General features: G+C 48.6%; 1 pseudogene; it reads left to right on the forward strand.

The window, feature by feature from the left end:
• Positions 1-14,634: 14,634 nt before the first annotated feature.
• Positions 14,635-15,899, forward strand: LOC119282025 (annotated as a pseudogene).
• The last annotated feature ends 680 nt before the right edge of the window (positions 15,900-16,579 follow it).

Raw genomic sequence — 16,579 nt, forward strand, 5'->3', positions numbered from 1 at the left:
CAGCTGAAATATTGCCAACTCTTCTGGCAATGAAGGATGCTGCTGTGAGCCATGCCACCCCATCAGCAAGTGTTGAAGTGGATGCTCCCGAGACGAACCTAGGCAAGGAAGATTCCCGCTCTTCTGACACTGATTCCAAGCGCGTGCGTGGTGGTACACCTGTGTCCACGACAGAAGCCGCTGAGGCGGCAGTTCATAAGGATATGCCATCTACAGGTGAGAGTCCCGGCACAACAGCTCCAGCCCCTGTCGGTGCAGATAGGCTAAGGTGACCGTGGCGCGTGCTGGTCTTCCACCTAGGCGTCGCAGCCCCCGCAAGCAACCAACAGTCATACCCAACACACCGGCTGTATCTAGGAGCAGGATAGACGAGTCTAGGTATGTTCCTGCGTCCACACTGTTCCCGCCACCCGCCAAAAACAATGTGATGGAGAAACCGCAAGACCGGAGCACAATTGATGCAGGTGTGAAGGCGGGCACGAGTGACGCAGGTGAACGGCCGGAGCAGACTGCGCCTTTACCCGCAGTGGAAATCCCCAGCATAAATCTGCGCACTTCCAGGCTCCCAGTTAATGTCGGTGTCCCCTACAGCCCAAACAAGAAGATTGCCATGAAAGTTGCTGCTGATACTGCTGACAACACGCCCCGCCCTGCAAATAAGCCTGAACATTCTGTAGCGGCCGATTCAGATATGTTTGTTAATCTTTCACCATTGGATTCTGCCCCGCAAATCGTTCGTGGTCCGGCTAGTAGGAATGAGAGGCACCCAATGGCATTTACCCCACCGAGCTTCAGCCTTGGCATCAGTCAAGATCAACCGGTGGTGCAAGATCCTTTGCCAGTTGCCTTTGCTTTCCCAAGAGGCATGCCCGCAATGATTGCGCAGCCAATGGTCGAGGGCAGGAAGGCTGTCAAGTTTGCGGAGCCACTTGTGCAAGGTACACTTGTCGTGTCCTTATGATTTTCCTGTATACATCTTTGTAGTTTGAATTTTGTCCCAATCATATTCTTTTTGGGTGTTCTCACTTGTGATGGCAACTGCTGTGTGATGACATGGCAAGTGGATTTGATGCACCATGTCCTACATTTTTTTTGTTGCCATGCTGCATTTTTGACATTTGGGTAAACACGTGGCAACTGAAGTTGATTCATCATGGCAACTATATTTGCTGGCACATGGCAAATATAGTGCATTCCACATGGCAACTGGATTTGCCACACCATGACACCTGCATTTTGTTGTTACCATTCTGCATTTTTTTTCTGTACGACAATGACATGGCAAGTGGAGTTGACACAACATGGCAACTGCACTTGATGTGACATGGCAACCACAATCCATCTAGATGGTAATTCAGCACAACTGCATGGCAACAGTAGTTGCCATGACGTGACCACTGTAGTTGCACCACACATGTCAATTTCCCCACTATTTTTCTACCTACATCTCACATCATACACCCTATTTCCTCACAACCCATCTGTTTTCTGACTTTCTCCTTATCCTAACACACTTTTTATTTTTTGAATCATTGCAGGCACCCCTAAGGAAATTTCACCGTCACTTCACGAAGCTTACCGCAAGATCGAGGAGGCAGCATTGCAGAGGAGGACCTCGCGAGGGCAAGGGCAATCAAGTTCCAACTTGCCTGCAGAGACGGCATCTAAGGATACCATCAGAAGTGCCACCCCTGGTTCTGTGAGACAGCAGAGGGTAGTTCACCCACCTCCCGCGGAAGACTACGAGCCCGAATTCAGGGCCACTAAGGAACTGACCCAGCTGTACGACATCATCAAGCGGTTTGGAAATGCAAGGGCCAGCAGCAAGCACATGAAGGAGTTGAAAGCGTAAATGACCACACCCTATAATCTCTCATTTTGCTTTGTTCCTTTCTTAACATTCATCTTTCTTCGTACTCTCTATACATGATGCGCTTACAATCTAGTTCATTCATATATTTTTTTACTTAGCAGGCATGATTCTTCCATGTTATGTCGTTTTCATACAGCTCATGTTTGGACAGTTCAATGCGGAGCGACATATGTCGACCTGGGTGATCTCGCCGAGTCCGTGAGGCCAAACGGTAAAATGTCGACAAATGTAGTTGCATGCGGGATCGACTACATCAACAATCACATCGATGTGTGTGCCGACAAGATCATCATGCATTAAAGTGTGACGTGCAAAATATGGGATGGTGACTTCCACCACAAAATCCTGAGGAAGAATTTCGCTCAACACGGTGAATTCAAGCTAACACTGAATAAATATGTGAGTACTCCTCCCCTGTCTGCACTGTTTTTTCACATGGTGTGGTTTTTGCCATCTTATGCACTTGTGATTATGTGGCAGATGTTTTCATGTGGCAACAGCTGCCGTGCACATTTACTTCTTTTGTTTTTTGCATCCCGTGCGAACTACGTGGCAATTTGATTGTAAAATGCATGGCACATTTTGTTCACCCATAACCAAACATTCTACGTGATTCTATTTTTTTTGTTCCTCCGCTGTTCTTTTTGTGTAGTCTGCTTTCTCATTCATTCACTTTTCAAATGCAGGTCATGTTCCCCATGTTCCAGGAGCTTGCACCACATGACACTCAAGACAAGTGTGGTCACCACTATGCGGTCTGTCTTGACCTGAAGAACCAACGTTTTGAGGTGCTTGATTCAATGCGTTCGAAAGCTGATTCAGATCTTACTACGCATGCCGAATTCTTCATCAACAACCTCAAAGAGACATGGAACCGTCACTACGAACATTCAAAGGTCCAGATCAGACATTTCCCGATTGAGATGTGGCGACTGTGAAGCAAGGGAACACGTAATTTCTTAACCCCCTCCTTCATGTGCCGTTTACATCAATGCAACCCCTATTTTTGTTGTCACATATGAATTGAAGTCTATCTTTGATACGTCTGTCCTTTTTTGCGTGTTCATCTGAGTCTTTTTCTCGTGCAGTACAGACTGTGGCTTTCATGCGCTGGAATACTTTGCAAAGTGGGAAGGCAGAGTTGTCCCCGCTATCACAGCTGCAACGGTCGTTGAGCTCCGGAAAATCCACACATGGAACTGGTTGACGAATGAAGATTTCAACAAGCGGTCCGGAGCACGCGAGTTCGTGGAGGAAGTTGTCAAGAAAATCAGCAAGAAGTACAAGTCATCACGTGGTGTTACACACCGGATGCATACCTTACATTTTATTGCTGAGGAATGTAAGGTACTTATCTCTTTGTTATCGTCGAAAACTATGTTTGTGTGCTATGATACGACTGCAACCCCGCGCAGGCTACTATGTAGTGGTGGTGTGTGAGCGACAATTTAATAGTTTCTCTAATATATGTGTGGACGTGAACCTTTTTTAGGCATTAATGCACATATGTTTTTATGTTTTATCATTATTACAATGGTTTCATCGCTTACAGCTCCAGTTTGCTGTTTTGATTGCGTCTATGATGTTTTAAAACAGATGGCAAATGTAGTTCAACAGACATGGGTAGCGAAAGTCATCGTCGGTTTTCATTTTGTCTGTTTTGCTTCTTCTTTTTCATCGCTAAGTGCACCGGCTAGCATGGGGGTAGGGTTGATCATGCATCCACAACCTTGGCTGTGGTTTATGCACGTTACGCCTTTTTCCAACTTATTTCCCATACATCGCCCACAACACACTATGTTTCTCTAAACCGCGTGGTATTTGTCATGGAAATATATGTCATGCAGAGTCATTTCAAATACCATGGCATATTTTCAGCAGAGCTAACATGGCAGATACAGTTCAAACAACATGGCAGATCAAGCATAATTAACATGGTAGATACAGTACAACTAACATGGCAGATCCAGTACAATTAAAATGGCAGATCCAGTACAACTAGCATGGCATATTTAGTACAAAGTAGCATGGCATATATTTAGTATAAAATAGCATGGCATGGCAGATTTAGTACACATAACATGGCAGATTTAATACACATAACATGGCAGATTAAGTACCCATAACATGGCAACTGCATTTCTCCACTCAATGAATTTTCCTTCCACTTCTGATGCTCCTCAAGAGTTATTCTCCCAATTTAAAAAAATCTCAACGTCTAGGGTACAAAACAAAATGTCCACAAGGACCATGTCACATTGCCCCAATTTCTGCTCATGGATTGCCCGCCCCTTTCTTTGTTTTCTTGTGTTTTGCTTGAATCTCCAATCCTGACTTGTACCTTATCTCTCTTGGGCGACCCTTTGTGATGGAACGGGGTGGGTTCCTGACCTGGGTTTGTGTGCTTGCTGTTCCAGATCCTATCTCCGAGTTTTCAGACGATGGCCCCGTTGATGAAGGCACACTTGATGTGCGGGGGAACCGGTGTAAGGCTTCCTCAGCTTTCCTCTTCTTGATCTCATCAAGCTCTCTTTTCAGTGCCTTCCTGTGTTTTTCTGCGACTCTCGCTGTCTCATCACTCTTGCACGCTTCATCAATTAGCTCAGCATAGTTCTTTGTCAGCACAACGTGCCTCACGGCTTCCATGGTTGACTCAGGTCTCTCGTCAGGCAGAACCGCGTGTGTTGTCTGCGGCGCCAACGCGTCGTCAGCGTCCCAAGTCCATCTCCGCCTTATGAAATGGCGGGGCATCCGTGTCACAGCGTTCATGTCCATTACTTTTAGTATGTGACAACACACAATGTCATCCCGTTCGAACTTGCAGCATTGGCAGTAGTATTCGCCTTGCTCGATCGAGGCTTTCACGAAGTAGTTCCTTCCTTTGTCTGGGTCTTCAGGTTCTGAATCCGACATGCCCAAAATAGAACACACCTTGAACGTATGTTCGTCCACCTGGAAAGCCGTGAACATGCCGGCACACTTTATTTCTTCCTGGAATCTGCAAGTTTTGTGTGTTTTATGTTAATCTATCGTGCGATCTTTTTTTTGTAGCACGTTACGCTGTCATGGAAATAGAAATAGATTTTTGTTTGAATATGGCAAACATAGTACACTGAACATGGCAACTGTAGTATACCAGACATGGCAACTGCAGTACACCAGACATGGCACCTGTAGTACACTGAACATGGCAACTGTAGTACACTGAAGATGGCAACTGCAATACAACAGACATGGAAACTGAAGTACACTAGACATGGCAACTGTACTACATTTTCAACTGGCCATCGTCATTTCCACACCAATATTTCCCCCAAGGGAAGCACATTGCATAAAACATGGCATCTACATTTGAGTAAACATAGCAATTGCATTTTCAACAAACATGGCAGTTGCATTTCAGTAAACATGGCAATTGCATTTCAGCATATGCGTTGACAATATAACATTTTTCAGTTGACATTGGCATTTGCATACCAACATGCCCCAATGGAAGTACATTTCAGTAAACATGGCATCTGCACTTCATTGAACATGGAAAATGTATCCGAGTAAGCATTGTAAACAGAATTTTCATTGAACATGGCAACTGCAGCTGAGTAAGCATGGCAAACAGTATTTCATTAAACATGGCAACTGCATATCATGGCAACTGCATTGCACTCTACTAGGCACCTACTGCCCTAGTGCTTTTGCGCAAATAAGACCGTAACGCAACTGACTTACTTGTTGAAGATCTTGTTTGTGTATATCTTGCTCATTTGCCTCTCCATTGGTAAATATGTTAGCAATTTCGGCTGCTTTAGCGCGGTGGTAGCTTCTTGCTGTAGCTCAGATCCCAGAATTTTTTGTTGCAGAGCTGTGTACTGCTTGGCAAACTGTAGCAATGAGTTGCCAGGACTCACGTATCGCTTCAAAACAGCATTGAACCCCTCGCTGCGCTGCGTAGTCTGTAGAAAGGGGAAGAAGCACTGCATGAAGTAGGCGGGCACCCAGTACATTTGCTTCTCCCACAGGCTAGCAAGCGTCTCGTTGTCTTGGACTTGATGTGTTTCAACCATGGCCATCCAGCTCCTTTCAAACTCCTCGACCGTCAAGTTGTGGTCAATGCACAGCTCGAATGCCTTGTGCAGCTCTGGACGGTCAGCAAAGAACGGTCCTAGCGTCTCCTCAGCCTTCTTTATAATGTGCCACCTGCAGTGCCTGTGCACTGCCAACGAAAAGACCTCCTCTATGCCTGCACGCATGCTGAAATCCTGGTCTGTTATTATGTTCATCGGCGCAAGTCCATCCATGCACTCCAAGAAGGTCTTGAACAACCAGACGTACCCATCCGTGTCTTCGTTCCGAACGAGCCCGCAGCCGAACTGCAACGACTGATTGTGGTTATTTATTCCTATGAACGGAGCGCATGGCATCTTGTACATATTGGTGAGGTACGTCGCGTTGAATGAAATGCAATCTCGGAAATGTTTGTAGGCTCTCCTTGCAGCACCATCCACCCAATACATGTTCCTGACACGGTCCTCATCGTCCAACCTTATCTTGTAGAAGAAATCTGGATCTTCCTTTGCTTTCTCATCAAAGTAGGCAATTGTAGCCTCTATGTTAGCCAGCCTGCTCTCTCTACGGTACTTGGCCTGTAGGTTTGTGACGTCAGCCGGTATGTACGGCATGCTACTCAGATTCCCCTTTTTGCTGTGGATGAGTGATAGTATCTGGACCATTCTTGATGGACCGATGTTACAATCATGTAGCAGCTTTACGAATTGCCTTTCGACTGGGGTGAATCCTATGTGGGCGGTCAGAAATTCGACCAGGTCGAACTTCTTTATGAGTTTGTGGTTGTGCTCATCAAAATATTCAGTGACCATATACTGTGTTCCATCTACGTTCAGCTTACACCGGACAGGGCATCCCGTCTTGAGAATGATTCCTCTTTTTCATTCTGGAATGACAGGCGCATCACCTTTCCCCTTCTTGTTCCTCCATGCCTTGTGGCACCTCATCTCACCTCTGCTGTACTCATTAGTTTTCTTAATTTTCCTATGGTACTCGGTGTTGACCGAAAATCCATGGAACTTTGCATATGTCTGGTAGTATTCCTTTGCTTCTTCGAACGATTCAAATCTCTGCCCAATGTACGGTGGTTGAGGTACCATGATATCTGATTGCCCGCCATCTTCATCCCCTTCTGCCTTGTCGTCAGTTTCATCATTCACTTCAGTATCGGCGGCAGTTCCATCCACTTGAGTGTTGGCAGTGCTTGTGTTCAAAGGAGTGCTTGTCGGTATTGCTGGAATGATTGCCATTCTTGACTGTGACTCGAAATTGTCTGCGTCATGATTGTCTGCTGGCTGGTGGAACGCGTCTTCCGTGTGCTCAGAGCTCCCCGCAGTAGATGTCCCCGCGCCGCTGTTAACTATAGTTGTAGGCCCTGTAATAGGAAAAACAGGTACGAGAGTAAGTTTTTTGTTTGAATAACATGTGTATCACAACGGATCACACCATCTACGAGTGATTTGGCACGACATCATTTCAAACAGCAAGCCGTGAGTCTGCGCGTGGACATGTACGGCAACTATAGCTGTCCAGTGATGGCAGCTACTGTTCAACAAACATGGCAACTATTGTTTTTTGCCTACAAATAACTACAGATAACAAATGTAGTGCTGTTTTTGTGGTTCAGTTTTTTTCCCTTACCTTGTTGTGTTGCATTTGACCTTCTTGTGTGGTCTGTGACACCAAAATGACGTGCACCACCTGCAATTTGTGAAGCTTGCCACGAGATGTTTGCCGGGTTTCGACCAGCGTAATAACCTGTACGCAAAGTAGTGGTTGGTCAATTCATGGCAAATGCATTTTGTGTTAGCACGGCAACTGCAGTTGCCCCTGATGTGGCAACTGCAGTTTTACTGGCATGGCAACTGTATTTGCATCGGCATGGCAACCGCAGTTGTTCCTTCATGGCAGCTGCAGTTGCCATGTCATGGCAAATGTAGTCGCACTGGCATGGCAACTGCAGTTGTTCTTCCCTGGTAACTGCAGGTGTCCAGGATGGCAACAATAGTTGTCCAGGGATGTCAAGTGTAGTTTCTAATACATGGCAACTGTAGATGTCCAGTCATGGCAATTGTAGTTGTCAACTATGCTCCTTCTGCTAATTGATCATCCGCAACTTCACTTTTTTTATGGACTCACCTGTGTATGACGTCGATGGCAGGTACATTGGTGCTGCCTGATGCCACGCGCTGCATGAAGGCTCTGCATTTTCACCCTTGGTAACTCGTGAGTCCTTTTGCCAGTTTTTTTGCATGTTCATTTTTCATGTCCACAGCAGTATGTGCTCTTTTCTCGGTTTGCATTACCTTGATTATCCATACAAGCTAGTTGAAGTTGGCTGCCCGTACATTTGTCAGTGTTAGCGCCTTGTGAGTGAACTTGCCACGGGGGCCCCCTAATTGTGTTTTGGTCATAAGAACCTGCGAAAAATGACAGTGTACGACATAAGTAGAATGTCATCTTCATCGTTGCGAAGATGGCAACTGTTCTCTTCTTTTGTTATCACGCATCATACCTACGCCTGCATACTGTTCTAGTGGTGGCAGCAACGGCCCTGAAGAGATGAGCTGACTGTACTCTGTTGCATCCCAAGGGGGTGTTTCTGGCCTTTGAGAATCCCAAGCATCAACGCCATCTTCGTGATTCATTCTTTCCGTGTCTCGCTTCTTTCCTGTGTGTTCTCAATCACTGCATGAACAAGAAGGCATCAACAATCCACAAGAATTGTATTCTTCTGCTGCTTGCACATAGAAGATATGGATGGCAAGCGACGGGTCAAAATAGGTGGCAGCTACTGACAACGAAAGGTGGCAATTGTCGTTATAAACAAGTGGCAATTAATTTCTTCCAACCCTCTTCATTCCAAAATTTGTCTCTCCTGTCCTTTAGTGATTCCTACTCATCCATTTTTCATACTCAACTACTTGCGTCAATTAAGCTAGGAAGTTAAGTCAATTTTAAACGTAGTACATGGCAGATCTGGTGTACTCTGCCTGGCAATTGCGACTACACACTGAACCATGTAGTGTTCTACCCCTATAGCATAGATCCAGCACAAGATCGGGAGATTTTCAGCCTTAAGGATGAGAAGGTCGAGATCGGGAGATTTTCACCTGGTTTTTAGATGATCGTCTCTGGAGGGCTGGGTTGGAGTTTGGGGCTGGGGGTGGGGAGGGTTGGGGTGTGGGTTTGAGGTGGGAGTACCCTACGGATCTGATCTGTTTGCCATGGCAACCATAGAAGGCCGGCGACGGAGGTCGGGGTTCGAGAGGTGGGGGACGATGGCGGCAGACGAGAGAGGGAATGGATTGGAGGCCGGGAACTACTTGGTCGTGCGGGCAGCGGGTCGGCTTGCCCGGATGGGGCAGTGCGGGCGGGGTTGGCACGCAACAGACGTGCGAGCCGTGCGTTGTGCGCGCGGACGTGGTCGTGCGGGCCGGTTCCCGTCCATGCCACACGAGGCGTGCGGGCGGGTTCCTGTCGACGCCACACGTGTGGCAGTTATTCGGACCCAAATAAAATATGTATTGCATTATGAAATTGAGGGAGTACAAATTGGCGCGTGTACGCAGATGGACCGTGATGTCTTGCACTATCTACCGATAGGCGTACGAAGCTAAGACAGAAAGAAAATCATGTGCTAGCTAGCTACAATGTGCACATAGAGCTATAGGAGCTAGGTAGAATACGCTGGCCATCCATCGCTATTGGTCGTACCAGCTGGTGCGTACGTGCACCTCGAGCGAGTGGTCCGTCCTACCCTTGCGCGCGTGCCGCCAGGGCCGGCCGGACGGCCGGCCGGACGGCCGGCGTCAGACGGCCATGTCACGTACCTCTCGTACTACATGCGTGCTCCTGTATAGCTATGTGAAAAGTGAAGTCTATTTTAAACCTTGAGGTTATAGAGCCCGTCTAAAATGAACCCTCATCCTCAAATCCTCGAAGTTTGTACCTTAAAATCATGGTCCTGATTTGATCCCAACCCCGAATCTGTTTGGCACACCGGGAAACATTCCATCCCGCCCAGGATCAGGGTCTACCCTCACTTACATCCTTACCCCACGTGTCAATCCATCCTCTATCCCTAGTGCCTCTCTCTCTTGAAATCAACGCAGACGCGTCTGTGCCGCATTGTCGTTGCCGTGCACCTCGTGCGCCTCGTGCCCATTGTTGCAAACAACGTCGTGCGCTGCTCCAGTCCATGCCAGGACCCGGGCCGCGCGTCGGCAGTACACCTCATGCCGAGGAGTCCGTGCTCTCATTGTGAGTAGAGGAGAGCAAGATGATGAAGTGGTGCGCCCGCACATCGGTGCTCCCCTGGCCATATGCAGTTCGTGGGGTAGCACGGCATCGAGTAGCTTGACGTGGTGTGTGCGACCACGGCTTCTGCTTGGTCCTTGTTAAGAGAGCTTGTTGCATGCAACGTTCAGGTCAGGACTAGTTCCTTACGTGTTGTTCCACGTCTCCTAATCTCTTCGCAGTGTACACTCATGTATATGTAATGTAATCCTTTGATGTGAATACTGAATGTGAGTAGCATTCCAAAGCTTTTCAGCCTTCTACAATCTGCGCCGAGCAGTTCAGAGTTGCCTGCCACCACAAGTTCTCCTGGCTTTGCCTCGACAACTAGAGCGCGTACATGGGTTGCAACCGATACCGAACAACAGCAGAAGTGCAGAACTCACACGCACGTAGTACAACACAGCAAGTTGCTTGATCGATTCTAGCCGCCAGCTAGACGCGTATATGTACTTATGCACACAAGCGCTTCTGATCTGTTCCCAGCGCGAAGATGGATATGACGCGCGGGTCTACTTAATCAGTGAGAGTACAAAGTTATCCTAGCGGGATAGTGTTTTTCCTGGTGTACCAAATTGGTCTAAACTGATTGAGAGGGTCGGGATCAGACCGGGATTAGAATACAGAGTACAAACTTCAGGAATTTTGAAGTGAGGGTTCATTTTGAACGAGCTCTGCAACTTTAAGGTTTAAAACAGACTTCACTCTTCTTGATTTGTAACCCCCACATAATAAATAGCTAAGAGAAAAACAGTAAAAGCTGCAACGTTTGGCAGCACAAATTCTCCCCTCGTCTGCATGTATACCTTCTTCCCTGAGCTTGACAGGTTCTCTCTCGCGTGTTTGACAATGACATACGTGCTGGTGGTCACCAGGGCAGACGAGGACAGCAGTGGCCCACACAGAGCTGTAGGTTGGCCTGGCAGGTGGCGTTGTCTGGCCCGTATCCGCGGTCACGGATGCGGATCCATTGGACGCCGAGGCTGCCGACGAGGTGGCCGGAGTGGATGAGTGCCTGGTGAAGTGGTCCGGTGGTGTAGATCCAGCGCGCGCGTCGGCCAAAAGGGCGGTGCCGAGGGCGACGGTTAGCGACACAGACGGTGTACGTTGTGCGTGCCTGTGCGGGGTGAAGCTGTGGAGACATGTTGTGAATATTCACATGTGGCAACGCAGGTAGCGTCCATGGCGGAGGCTTGTGCATGGGATGATTGAGGATGAAGATGGAGATGGCATGTGGCCCCAAATAATCAGTAAGAGAAGCATTCTCACAAATTAAGTTATGCTCTCTCCGTTTCTAAATATAAGTCGCTTCTTTCGTTTCTCTTGAACAGACAAAAAAAAATCCCTTTCTTCCCTATGCCTATGGATTTCTTCTGGGGAGATTTTGCTACTAGAAGCTCTTTCAATAACCTAAAAATTCTCGATGCTCATCTATGCATCTAGAATGCATCTACTACTACTTTGCACCTACTTTGCTATTTCTGGAAAATTGCATCTATGCCTCTAGGTCGTTTGACATTTCTTCAAGTCTTAGTCAGAATGTAGTTCAATTTCAGTGTACCTTTGCTTCCACCTACTTTTCTATTTCTACAAAATTGCATCTTGCTGCACAATGGACGAGGCCACGGCGGGTGTGTTGGCTGGAACTGAGTCCGGATCAAGGGCACTGCCGAGCGGCGGGAACTCGGACAACTGTGGAACGGGAGTCTTTGGCGGTTGTGGACATGACGGCGGTCTCCGTTTCTGCCATCTCGCCACCTTCCGGCGGATCCGGCCCGAGTCGTACCCCTTCCCTCCGTCGACGACGAACTCCTCGAGAACCATGGCGTTCTCCGCCAGGAACTTGACGAGCCGAACCTGGAAGCAGGTCAGCTCCTCCGCGTCGAACTTCACCACCACCCTCCTCAGCGAACTCCGTAGGCTGTCCAACGTGCAGCCGCAGCAAAGCCCATGAAGGCCCAAATCATAACAGCAACCTTCGTCGTCGTCGTCGTCGTGGCCGGCGTTGATGGATCTGCACAGGGAGAAGTCCGACATGGCGGCAACCCGATCCGGGTCCGCCATTTCCTCAAGGTAATCCAGCCATCTGAACTTGAACCGGAGCTCGCGCACCTCGGTGCAGCAACGCAGCAGGCTCACAACGGCCCTCAGCGCGGCGACGCCGTGGTTCTGGATAGACCACCCGCAGAGCTCTTCAATCTCGAGCCGCTCGAGTCTGGGAAAAGGTACCGACGTAGCGTCGGCGAGGTCGGCCATGGAATAGACCGTGAGCTTGAGGACCCTCACGCGGTTAATGGAATAGAGCATGGAGCAACTCGGTGGCCACGCCGCCGGGGAGTGCAACGCCAGGTGGACCTCCTCCAGGTGCGTCATGGGCGAGTCAAAGGAGAAGGAGCTGCCTAGGAAGGCGACGACGGTGTAGCAGAAGCGGCGGAGGCGCGGCGCGTCGAGCTCGACGCGGCACGCGTCGAAGTCGAGGTACCCGAAGTCGCAGTTGGCCATGAGGATGACGGTGGCCGCCGGGCATCGGATTCGGATCCGGTACTCGAGCTGCGAGTTCACGAATCTCACGTCCTCAAGGCGGACGTCAGCGAGCTTGGGAGCAGCGGAGATCATGTCCTGGAGCGTCGCGTAGTCCGTGCGGCACCGCCGGAGCCGCATCGCCTCCAGGCACGGGAACGCGAGGTCCGGACAGGGCTGGAGAGAGTAGCCGGTGAGCTCGAGGACTCGGAGAGCGGGGAACGGCAGCCAGCCCGTGCAGTAGGGGATCATGCACCTCCCGTAGTCTAGCCAGTAGCCACCAAGGTTTTGGTTACCGGTCGAAATTTCGAGATTTACCATGGTTACCGCGTATTTCCGTGCCCCTCGGTAAATCCACGTACCAAGCAAAAAATACCAGTTATTTGAATTTTTTGAATTTAAACACTCAATTTATAGTAAAGTACATAGAATCTAATTAATACCATGAGAGTTGGTTTTGGCTTGTTGGTCGGAACCTAGTTCCTGTTTGAGAGGTCTTTGGTTCAAATGTTCGTTCATTAACTTATTTGAATTCAAAATTCAACTATAAAATTCGTTCGAAATATTCTCGGTATTTTTCGGTATTTCTCGGTAACCGTGGTAACCGCGTTTTCCAGTCCCCCTCGGTAAAAATGCCTCATTCGGTAACCAAAACCTTGGTAGCCACTCGAGCCGGAACTCCTCTGCCTGGGTGATGTCCTTCAGCACGACACAGGGGGCGCTCTCCACCTCGGTGCCGACGGTGAACTCATCATCATCGAGGCTCGCAGACTCCTCCTCCTCCTCCTCCTCCAACTGTTCCTCGTCGGATTCCTCCTCCTCCAACTCTTCCTCGTCGGATTCCTCCTCCAACTCCTCCTCGGCGTCTTCCGGGCTGCACGCGGCGTGCAAGGTGTCGTCGTCGCGCGTGGTGAAACCGGTGCCATACCTCGTGACTAAGGTAAACTTGTTGGGGCCGTGACCGCGGGAGCGGAGGAACGCGAGGTTCGCGTTTATCATGTCGTCCAGCACGCGACGCCTGAGAGTATCGCCGCCGCAGCCGACGCCGGTGGTATAGGAACGGTAGTCGACGTTGACGGCGCCGGTGTCGAGCCAGAGCGGGCGGCGCCATCGCCGGGAGAGCGCGGTGGTGCTGGCGGCCTCACGGGCCGGGGCGAAGGAGAGGATGCCGATGAGCAGGTTGTCAGGGAGTTCGGAGAGCCGGTCCGTTGCGGCGGCAGTCGTCGCCATGAATCCAGATCGAGTTCTGTCAGGCCTCTATGCCCTTTTTCAGGGGAGTTAGGGCGCCAGGCGTATATAGTGCCCGTACCGAGTCCCAATTGGAATCGTCTTCGGGCGACGTCTAGCGGCCGGCCGGCCCAGTAGCGAGATTTTGTACGCTGCGAGCTGTAGGTACATGTAGGTCCCCGGTTTGCTACACCCCTAAAAAAGTCCGGTTTACCATGTTTTTTTTTTCTTTTTCGTTTTCTAATGTTTTATCCTTCGTTTTTACTAGCACATATGGCCGTGCGTTGCAGTGGAGTGAATTGCAAGAAACCACCACATTTGAGGCTTATCTTGCAGAAAACAACGTGGTCGCTAATCATTTGCAAAAGCCACCGCGGATTCAGTAAAAGTTTTGCAGATTGCACTGAACATGTAATTTGGCGCGGTTGAGGGCGTTTCCGACAGATGGGGCCCAATATGCGTGACGTGGCCTAACGGACACGTTGACGGCGCCGTTTGCTTAAGACAGACGCGGTCGATTCGGCAGAGACAGACCGCCCGCGCCCGACCACATCTCGCTCGCTCTTTCTGCTCTCACGCTCGCTCTCTCTGCTCCCACGCTCGCTCGCTCCCCTCCCATTTGCTCCTCTCCTCTCCGGTCGCCGCCGGCCGCCATGGTGTCCTGGAGCGACAGTGAGAGCACTGAGGGCTCCTGCGCAGTACATCTCCTCCGACGACTCCCCTCTCAAGGTCAGAACCTTGTATTTCTCATTTGTGTCCTAGGGTTTCTAGGGTTCAACATTTGCTCGATTTGAACAAGTTTTTGTTGGATTTCTCAGATCCCAGCTACAATTGATGAGCCGTCGTTCGAGGGTCTTGCTGGCGACTTGAATGTGATTTGTGAGCATGGGAATCCAGGGAGGAAATATGTTGCATTTGAGGGGATAAGCGCTGGTAGGAGGTTCATTGCCTGTGCCACTGAAGTAAGTTTCAAGTTTTGTTTGCAGAATTCCAATTCTTGTTCATGTTCTAGGGTTCAAAGGTATTGTTCATGTTCTAGGGTTCATAGATACTGTTCATGTTCTAGGGTTCATAGTTATTGCTGATGTTCTAGGGTTCATAGTTACTGAATTTAGTTCTAGGGTTCATAGGAACGGTTCTTAGTTGTAGTTTCCATAATGATTCATCATTAAATGAATCTGATTCTGGTACATTAACTGAATCAACTATGTAACTAAATCTGTAAGTAATGTCTGTAATTTTGAACTGAATTTTTGTATTGTAGGGTGTTGCAAATTGTGGATTAGTGCAGTGGGTAGATGAGCATTGGCCAGAGCATCTGCAGAATGATATTCATAAGTTGTGGCTTATGTATGAGCATAGCCAGCATGATAACAAGATGGCATGCCTGGAGCATTCAAGCACCGTACACAATCTCACACAACAGAAAAAAGAGTTGCAGGAGACATATAAGAAGCTTGTTGAAAATGTGAACAACCTATTGGATTATAAGGATAGCCAGCCTAAGGTAAAACAGAAGAATGATGCTGAGAACATTTCAGTGAGTATGGAAAGCAGCATGACAAAGGATGCTGAGATCAAAAAATTGAAGGCTGTTGTTGACCAGTTAAAGCAAATTCATGTAGCTCAAGCCACTGTCATTAGGAATTTGAAGTTCAACCATCTTAAAGAGAAGGAAAAGTTGAGCTCTGATAAGAGGACTTTGGAGATTTGCTATGCTGACCTGAAGAAAGAGAAGGATGACCTGAAGAAAGAGAAGGATAAGCTGGATTGTTGCATTGCTAAGCTGATGAAAGTGAAGGAGAAGTTGACCATGGATAAGAGCACTCTTGCTTCCTGCATTGTTGACCTCAAGACAGCAGGTGATAGCAACAAGAGGAAGCTTCACCAGATCAATGCTATTTGTGATGAGGACTAAGTTGTGTTGTTGTCTGACCATGTGTGTCAATGATGTCTTTTGTAGTAGCTATGGAGGAAAGCTTGGAATGTGCTAAGCTTTATTGTGGTGAACCTTGGATTGTATGTTGTTTGTGAGAGTACTATGTTTGTGATTAATTATCAGCTTGGATTAAGTTCAGTTTGTACCTGACATACTAACATAATACTGCTGGCATACATATATAGTACCTGCATATATAGCCTGACATAGATAGCAAGTTCATACTGCTGGCATACATAGATAGTACCTGCATATATAGCCTGACATAGATAGCAAGTTCATACTAACATGGATAGAACTGACATAGATAGAACTGGCATACTAACATACTGACGAAACTGAACTTTTTCTTCTACTGACGAAACTGAAGACAGCATGTCACTCCTCCTTCTTCAGCATCTTCAGGCGTTGGGAGCGCAACACGTCATTGTTGTTCACCGCCACCCTCTTCTTCTTGGCCGGCTCTGGCTCCACCACATCTTCACCGCCGCCCTCCTCTTGCTTGACGACGACGAGCTCTTGGTTGTCGGCGACCTCCGGCAGCTTATCCACATCAGTTGGGTTGTTCTTCTGCCCCTCCACGGCGTGGAGGACGGGCGCCAGGAGCTGCACATTAGGCTCGTCGGAGGAGGAGTCGTCAGAGAGTACGACGACCTCGT

Source organism: Triticum dicoccoides, chromosome 3B (assembly GCF_002162155.2).
Source record: "Triticum dicoccoides isolate Atlit2015 ecotype Zavitan chromosome 3B, WEW_v2.0, whole genome shotgun sequence".
Taxonomy (NCBI): domain Eukaryota; kingdom Viridiplantae; phylum Streptophyta; class Magnoliopsida; order Poales; family Poaceae; genus Triticum; species Triticum dicoccoides.